General features: G+C 42.1%; 1 long non-coding RNA gene across 1 annotated transcript; it reads right to left on the reverse strand.

Moving 5' to 3' along the window:
• Positions 1 to 3988: 3988 nt before the first annotated feature.
• On the reverse strand, positions 3989 to 4493 carry LOC132541807 (uncharacterized). Its single transcript, XR_009552889.1, has 2 exons — positions 4192 to 4493; positions 3989 to 4021 (listed from the first exon to the last, which is right to left on the reverse strand). It is a non-coding gene; the product is annotated as an uncharacterized LOC132541807 (long non-coding RNA).
• Positions 4494 to 8995: the final 4502 nt, after the last annotated feature.

The raw sequence follows: 8995 nt of genomic DNA on the forward strand, positions 1-8995 counted from the left end.
TACTGAACCGTCACAGAGCCCGTGGAATATCCCTATTTTCTACATACCTAAAAAATCTGGCAAGTGGAGACTGTTACATGACTTAAGACTAGTTAATGTGTGGATATTGCCTATTGATGCCTTACAGCCAGGACTCCCAAATCCTGCCCTTATTCCCAGAGAATATCATTTGATAGTTATAGATCTCAAAGACTGTTTTTTTAATATTCCACTTCATCCTGAAGATAAAGAAAGATTTGCCTTTTCCCTACCCATGCTAAGTTCATCCAAACCTCTCCAGAGGTTTCAATGGAAGGTCCTACCACAAGGAATGAAAAAGAGTACCAGTATCTGTCAATATTATGTTGATCTAGTGTTCAGACCTATTCAAGAACAATTCCCAAATGTCATTCTGTACCATTATATTGATGATATATATCTTTTTTTAGTTTTTTTTTTTTTTACTTCTTTATTGGGGAATTAATGTTTTACATTCAACAGTAAATACAACAGTTTCTACATGCATAACATTCCCCAGTTTCCCATATAACAATACAACCCCCACTATGTCCTCTATCATCCTTCATGGACCTGTATTCTCCCCACCCACCCACCCACCCCAGAGTCTTTTACTTTGGTGCGATATGCCAATTCCATTTCAGGTTCTACTTGTGTTTCCTTTGCTGATCTTGTTTTTCAGCTTCTGCCTGAGAGTGAGATCATCCTATATTCATCCTTCTGTTTCTGACTTATTTCACTTAACATGAATTTTTCAAGGTCCATCCAAGATCAGCTGAAAACGGTGAAGTCACCATTTTTTACAGCTGAGTAGTATTCCATTGTGTATATATACCACAACTTGCTCAGCCACTCATCTGTTGTTGGACTCCTGGGTTGCTTCCAGGTTTTGGCTATTACAAATTGTGCTGCCAAGAACATATGTGTACACAGATCTTTTTGGATGGATGTGTTGGGTTCCTTAGGATATATCCCCAGGAGAGGAATTGCAGGATCATAGGGTATGTCCATTTCTAGCCTTCTGAGAGTTCTCCAGACTGTTCTCCACAGAGGTTGGACCAATGACATTGCCACCAGCAGTGTAGGAGGGTTCCTTTGACCCCGCACTCTCTCTCCAGCATTTGCTGCTGTTACCTTTTCTGATGTATGACATTCTCATAGGAGTGAAGTGGTGTCTTGTTGTTGTCTTTATTTGTATTTCTCTGACAATCAGAGACTTGGAGCATTTTTTCATGTGTTTCTCAGCCTTTTGGATCTCTTCTGTGGTGAATATTCTGTCCAAGTCCTCCCCCCATTTTTGGATGGGGTTATTTGTTGTCTTGTTGAGTTTGGCAAGCTCTTTATATATGTTGGTTATTTATATATGTTGGTTATTATCTTATCTGATGTATGGCATGTAAAGTTCTTCTCCCATTCTGTGAGGGGTCTCTTGGTTTGGGTAGTGATTTGTTTTGCTTTACAGAACCTTTTTAATTTGATGTAGTCCCATAGGTTTATGCTTGCCTTAGTCTTCTTTGTAATTGGATTGGTTTCATTGAAGATGTCTTTAAAATTTATGCAGAAAAGAGTTCTGCCAATATTTTCCTCTAAGTATCTGATAGTTTGTGGTCTAACATCCAAGTCCTTGATCCACTTGGAATTTACTTTTGTATTTGGTGAAATACAGTGGTTCAGTTTCATTCTTCTGCATGTTTCAACCCATTCTTTCCAACACCATTTGTTGAAGAGACTCTGCTTTCCCCGTTAAATAGTCTGGGCCCCTTTGTCAAAGATTAGATGTCCATAGGTGTGGGGCCTCACTTCTGGGCTCTCAATTCTATTCCACTGGTCAGTGTGTCTATTCATGTTCCAGTACCAAGCAGTTTTGATGACAATGGTCCTATAATACAATTTGAGATCTGGGAGTGTGGTGCCTCCGGTTCTGTTCTTTTTTCTCAAGATTGTTTTGGCAATTCTAGGTCTTTTCTGGTTCCAGATAAACATTTGTAGCATTTTTTCTATTCTCCTAAAAAGTGTGCTTGGGATCTTGATGGGGATAGCATTAAATGGTGATATTTTAATAGCACATTCAGATCTAACAAACTGTCAGATTGTCACACGGCCCTCCTAAAACGTGTGGCATTATATGAGCTACAGATAGCTCCAGAGAAAATTCAGTTAACTTCACCTTGGAGATATCTGGGATATAACATTACGGCCAAGACTACATCACCTCAGCTGATTAAATTATATTTTCCACACACTCTTACCCTTAATTCTTTACAAAACTTGCTAGGTCAAATTAATTGGTTGCGACCTTCCCTAGGAATTCCAACCTACCAACTTATAAATCTGTTCAGTACCTTGAAAGGTGACCCAGACCTTAATTCACCAAGAACACTATCATCAAAGGCTCTGCAAGAGTTAGAGATTGTTAACCAGAGTCTTACATTGGGATACTTGACTCGCATTAAATTGAATTGCAGAGTCCACTTAATCGTGCTTACTACTCCTCATAGCCCTGCAGGTGTCTTAGGTCAATTTGATCCCGAGTTCCAGGTAATTGAATGGCTCTTCCTCCCACATTCTCCATAAAAGAAAGTAGCAACCTCAGTAGATATGAAGATCTCTCTTATATCCCAAGGAAGGATCTGTTCACAACAGCTCACTGGTAAAGACCCCGATGTGATTCACCCAGGTTTTACTAAACATGATTTTAATAGACTTATGCTTTTTCAGGAGTCACTTCAAATTGCCTTAGCAGATTAACTGGGAGACATAGAATTCACTCTGCCTAATGACAAATTACTCAGAGGGCTTGAACTGTTACCTATCCATCTCTTCTCTTGTATATCCTCCAAATCTTTATCTAATGTAACCACAGTTTTTGTTGATGGTTCAGGAAAAACGGGCAAAGGGACATTTAAAGGGACATTCACATTTTTGACCAACCCACAGACTTCAACCCATGGAGCAGAGCTTGCAGCAGTGATCGCAGCACTCCAGCACTTCAACAAGGATCCTATTTATATCCTAGCTGACTCTGCCTGTGTGGTCGACCTGGTTAAACATATTCATTCTGTCTTACTTTCAGATGCTAATGACCCTTCTCTCTTACAGATGTTTCACCCTCTCCAACGCCTTATCTGGAGCAGAACCTGCCCACTTTTTATAACTCATATTCGTTTCCACACCGGTCTTCCTGGTCTCCTTGCTGAGGGAAATGATAGAGCTGACAAATAATTCATGCCCGCTACGTTATATATGGCTACTACTTCTCACTCCCTTTTTCACCAAAGTGCCAAAGCCTTAGTTAAGCAATTCGATATCTCCCTAAAACAAGCACGGGCCATCTTTCTGGCATACCCAGATTGTCAAGCTATTGCCCATAATTCTCCTCCCTCTATAAGTGTTAATCCCAGAGGGCTCTCTAGTAATGAATTATGGCAGACGGATGTTACACACATCCCTCAATTTGATAAGATGAAATTTGTTCATGTAGATACTTTTTCAGGTTTCATACATGCCACCTGTCAGACAGGAGAGAAGGCAATCCATGCTCCTAAGCACCTCCTATCGGCCTTTGCTGCTAAAGGCATCCCCCATAAAATCAAGACTGACAACATCCCTGCATACATTTCTAAAACTCTTGTACATTTTTTCTCTCAGTGGAATATTAAGCATGAAACTGGCTTACCCATAGTCCCACTGGACAAGCTATTGTAGAACGCTGTAATGCACTCCTAAAAAGACAGATTCATAAACAAAAACGGGAATATTGACATGTCATTATTGCCTCAGGAACAATTACACAGAGTTCTCTATACATTAAATTTCTTAAATTGCAATTCCTCTAATCAGACAGCTGCTGAATGTCATTTTTCCTCACAGGACCATTCACTACCAAGACCACAAGTCCTGTATAAGGACCCGTTACAAGGGAATAATTGGTTAGGCCCTGCTCCCCTGCTGACATGGGGCAGAGGGTATGCCTCTGTTCTTTCCCCAGTAGGTGCATTGTGGTTACCATCATGTCTAGTGAAACCTTTCCATCTTCTTCTTCTAGCGTTTGCCCTTCTTCCGTAGTCAGTTAATGGCTTTGAAAGAGACTGGGATCCATGTGGATTCAGTCGGCTAAGAAGGATCGTCAGTTTCCCCAATGAATGGGTACTCACGGGATGCACCACGGGAAGGTTGATCCAATGCATCCCAAACCTTTCCATGAGCTGGCCAAAGGCAAACCCCAGCCCCATCCCGGAGATGCCCTTGCTGAGGATAGACTGTCCTCTGAATATGAAGACAAAATATTGAAGACCAAAGAAACACCCCCATCAATACTCCCAAAACAGCCAACCTTGCCCACCACTTCAAACCCTGACAGCCTCTCCCATCACATGGGGACGTGTGAAACGTCTGAGTGAAGAGGCTATAAAAATCCTGGATGAAGGTAACAAGCCACACGTCGGAAAACATGATAATAGTAGCCATGACTCAGATAGCCATTAATTCCAAGAAGAAACGGGTAAGCTATTATTTCCTCATTGTTCTCTCTCTCCTTACTCTCTCCTGGTGCTGGATTTGTTTACTGGGCTTTTGTGCTAAACCCCCCTGTGTTTACATTACACACCTGAGGGAATTCAAAGCCTCCAATCTCTTCCAATGACTCCTCCATTACAGGAGGTGAATGGCTTCCACCACCAAACAGATTGTTAGAATGTACAAACTCAGGGAGTCCAGCGGTGGCGCAGCAGGTTAAGCGCATGTGGCACAAAGTGTAAGGACCAGTTGTTTCAAGAACCCGGCTCCCCACCTGCATGGGAGTCACTTCACAGGTGGTGAAGTAGGTCTGCAGGTGTCTCTCCCTCTCTGTCTTCCCCTCCTCTCTCCATTTCTCTCTCTGTGCTATCCAACAACAACGACATCAGTAACCACAACAAAAGGGGAAGTAAAAAAAAAAAAAAGAATGTACAAACTCCTGTGTGGGTAAAGGCAGGAGTGGCATCTTTTACAAACAGATTGGTATTTTCTGATGGAAGATCTTTCATTTTGTTTTACTACTGAATGAACAGCCAGAATTCTGTGTTAAATTAACTCATAAATGGTATTTGAACCACATTTATCAAGGTGTAGATAAATCAGGCAGTGTTAGCATAATCAAACATCAAGCTTTTATCAAAACCACCAGAGTCATGGAAAAAAGAGAGATAGGTATTGGAAGCTCTAAACCTAATGCTCCTCTCTGTACAACAAAATTATTCCCTTTGGATGGAGATCCTAACTTCTCCTGGGAAATATGCAGATCTGTTAATTATACCACACAGACCCTAAAAAATAACTGGACTATGCATAACAGGGGGCACCAAGGATTATTAATCCAAGACTCCAAAAATTTGGGATTATCCCCTTCCTTTTAAATATTCCAGGTTAGATATTAAATGAAACCCCAGATTGGCTGGACCTTTACTCTGTTTAAACAAATCCGGTCTATTATCCTCAACCAAAAAACACATCTGGGGAGCTGGATTTCCCTTTTTTCCAAGAATTCTTAGACAAATTTATCATAGCCAAACTGGAAAGATATCATGGGTTCCTAAGGATTCTGTTCAAGAAATCATGATCTGTACCTCTCAATCCTATATCTTTGCTATGATTCATAGGTTTGATAAAACCTCTCTTTTGGATCCTCACTCTTTCTACAAAAAAGGACATTCTACATTTAATGTCACACTTCCAGCTAAACAAACCTGGTTCACTACTTGTGTCACTCATTAAAATATTACATGTCTCAGTATATCCCACTTATTATATGTGATAGTGCAGAGAGAAATTGAGAGGGGAGGGAGAGTTAGAGAGAGACAGAGACAGAGAGACACTTGCAGTACTGCTTTACCACTCCTACAGCTTCCCCGGTGCAGGTGGGGAGCAGAGGCTAGAACCCAGATCCTTGCACATGATAACATGTACACTTAGCTGGGCACACCACCATCGTGCCCCAGACCCGGTGCTTTTGAGTCCAACACTTTATCCACTGTGCCACCACAATTGGGTTGCTCAATATCTTTTTCTTTAAAATAAGTGTAAGCAGGCAGGGGTAGATAGCATCATGGTTATCTAAAGAGACTCTCATGCCTGAGGCTCCAAAGTCCCAGGTTCAATCCCTCACATTACCATAAGCTAGAGCTGATAAGTGCTTTGGTTAAAAAAATAAATTTAAAAAAGAGGGGCTGGGTAGTGGCACACTTGGTTGAGCACACCTGTTATAATGCACAAGGACCCAGGTTTGAGTCCCCTGTTCCCCTCTTGCAGGGGGAATGCTTCATGTGCAGTGAGGCAGGACTGCTGGTGTCTCTTTGTCTCTCTTCCTCTTGATCTCCTCCTTCCCGTCTCAGTTTCTGGCTGTGTTAAATAAATAAATAAATAAACAAATATAATAAAAAATTTAAAAGAAAAGGTCTGAAAGGGGCCAGGTGGAGGCACACCTGGTTGGGCACACATGTTACAGTGTGCAAGGACCCAGGTTCGAGCACCTGGTCCCCACCTGCAGGGACTGGTGAAGCAAAGCTTCAGGTGTCTCTCTCCTCTGTCTCCCCTTTCCCTCTCAATTTCTGCCTGCTTCTATCCAATAAATAAATATAATTAAAAAGAAAAAAGAAAAGAAAAGATCTGGAAAAAGGAAAAGAAAAGAAAAAAGAAGGGAGTCGGGCTGTAGCACATCGGGTTAAGCGCAGGTGGCGCAAAGCACAAGGACCCGCATAAGGATCCCGGTTCGAACCCCGGCTCCCCACCTGCAGGGGAGTCGCTTCACAGGCGGTGAAGCAGGTCTGCAGGTGTCTGTCTTTCTCTCCTCCTCTCTGTCTTCCCCTCCTCTCTCCATTTCTCTCTGTCCTATCCAACAATAATAACTACAACAATAAAACAACAAGGGCAACAAAAGGGAATAAATAAATAAATAAAATATTTAAAAAAGAAAGAAAAAAGAAAAAGGAAAGCTTTGGGCTAGTAAAATAGCTCACTTGGATAGTGTGTTCCTTTGCCATGTGTGCAACTCAGGTTCAAGGCCAGCCCCCACTGCACTGAAGAAAGCAGCTTTGGTGCTGTGGTCTGTTTCACTGTATCTCTGCCTCTCTCCCTCTCTATGTGGAGGGGGGTGGGGGAGCTAAGTTTTCACTGTTGCTTTAGCATGCCTTAGTTCTAAACAATGATGGTTATGAAATCTTGGATTTGCTGTGCTAGTTTTACTTTTTTTTTTTCTAGCACATGCTGAATTTTTATTTACAACATTTGTTCTCATGTTACCGAAAATCTTATACAATGGGCCAGGCGGGGTGGTAGTTATTATTTATGAATAATAATTATAGCCTCACATTAGTAACAAGTTTCATGCCTCTCATGAAACTTTCATGGTCTCAGTTCCCGCACTAAAGACATCATTGCTCTCACATTACAGATGAGATGGGAGCCCAAAGAGTTGTAGTGATTTGCCTAGAGTCACATAAGTTGGGACTGTGATCCTGATTCAAGACTCTGGTGACCGAGGGTGAAGGCAGGGTACAAACATCAGCTCCCTTTCTCCAGCTAGACCCTCGAGAGCCACAGGATGGAAACGCCTAGCATGGAACATTTGGATCAGACATGAGGAAAGACTTCCTGGTGTAGAAATGTTTACACATCAGAATGAGTGACCAAGAAAGGGTGTGGAGTGCCCAGCTTCCCAAGTCCTTCAAAACAAGATAAAGGCTTGCCCAGCTAGGATGATTCCAGGCCTGCCTGGGGGCAGGGGAATGAACTGAATGACCTCTCTAGGCCTCATACAGCCTCAAAGATGGGCATTGCCACTTGCCACTCCCCCAAAGCATCTGTTAGGAAAGACTAGGCAAGAGGGGGCTTCAACTTAAGAGGCTGGGATGGTCCTTCTCTTGGCGCCTGCCCATGGGAGGGAATGGCCAGCAATAACCCTCTTCCCACTCACTGCTCTGGAAGCTCCAACCCTGGGCTTCAAGTCTGGGACCAGAAGAACCTGGCTATGCCCAGAATAACTTGAGGCTGTTCAGTCACCTAGGCCAAGGCCCCTGCATGTCTTCAGTGCTCTCTGGAGGATTCTTTTCAAAACCTACTGAACTATGAAGTTGGACACATACTGAATTGAGGTGTTTCTTCTCTGGGGAAAAAAAAAAAGAAACATATATATTTCAAAATTTTTAATTCTCAAAACAAAAAACAAAATCTTGTCTTCTTCCTTCCTCTCCTCCTCCTCCTCTTCCTATTCTCTTCTCCCTTCTTCTCATTTTTCTTCTCCTCTTTCTTCTTATTCCTCCTCCTCCTTTATGGTGGAGCCAAAATAGCACTCATGTGCTGTTTTTCCATTCCAGGTCAATTTTTCATTCCAGGAGAACGAGAGAGCAACAGGGAGGGAGAGACACCACAACCACAGCTTCCTCTGGTGCCATAGCACCTGCTCTGTGGTGCTAGGGCTTCAACATAAGCTGTGTGTGTGGCAAGGCCTGCCCTAGTGAGTATCTCTCTAGTCTCACCTCCCTTTCAGATCACACAAACAACACATGGCCAGTTGTTAATTTAAAAAGCCGGAATAATATAGAGAAGTAGGGAAATGAAAGCAAAAGTGACCCACATCTCTATCATCTAGGAAAACAGTGCTACTGACAGTTTGAAGCACAGACTTCCAAAAAAGTTTTCTCTATAAAATATTATTTATTTTATTTTAATGAAACGCATAGAGAGAAAAACACATAAAAACCAGAGCACTGCTCAGCTCTGGCTTATGATCGAGCAGGAGATGGAACCTGGGACCTTGGAGCCTCAGACATAAAAGTGTTTTGTAACCATTTTGCTGTTTCCCCAGCCCCCCCACCCCTGAGTTTTTTTTTTATAATAAAAGTATATATAGCATCCATTTTATGTTTTTGAGTACACAAGAATAATATGTTTACAAAGCTTCTGAAAAGAGAGATAATAGTGTAACTTCATACTCCTCAGTGGGCCAGTGGGGAAGGTATTTTTA

Source organism: Erinaceus europaeus, chromosome 1 (assembly GCF_950295315.1).
Source record: "Erinaceus europaeus chromosome 1, mEriEur2.1, whole genome shotgun sequence".
NCBI lineage: Eukaryota > Metazoa > Chordata > Mammalia > Eulipotyphla > Erinaceidae > Erinaceus > Erinaceus europaeus.